Raw genomic sequence first — 241 nt, 5'->3', positions numbered from 1 at the left:
GAAGGAGAAGACACTAAGAATGAAGATGCAGAACTTGAGCTAATGGGAATTTTGGCTTATTGGGGTTTATTATTGATATGTCGAGTAAATGCACTTGATAAAGGTCTCTTCTCATCTCATCACTGTTTTCGCTGAACCAATCTCTTACCTTCATCTGTTCTAAGAACACAGGATGATATATATTGTGACTCCCGCTTCGACCCTTCCTTCTTTATCTTTTCCTTTTTATCTTATCTTTAAT

At 36.5% G+C, this 241-nt stretch overlaps 1 protein-coding gene across 1 annotated transcript in view; it reads right to left on the bottom strand.

Annotated features, from left to right (window-relative positions):
- The window catches only part of LOC119592353, a 60,470-nt gene that overhangs the window by 56,803 nt on the left and 3,426 nt on the right, over positions 1–241 (bottom strand). The gene's annotated exons all lie outside the window — the stretch shown is intronic.

This window comes from Penaeus monodon, chromosome 30 (genome assembly GCF_015228065.2).
Source record: "Penaeus monodon isolate SGIC_2016 chromosome 30, NSTDA_Pmon_1, whole genome shotgun sequence".
Lineage (NCBI taxonomy): Eukaryota > Metazoa > Arthropoda > Malacostraca > Decapoda > Penaeidae > Penaeus > Penaeus monodon.
The sequence above is the reverse complement of the archived record's forward strand: the minus strand, read 5'-3'. Positions and strand labels throughout refer to the sequence as shown.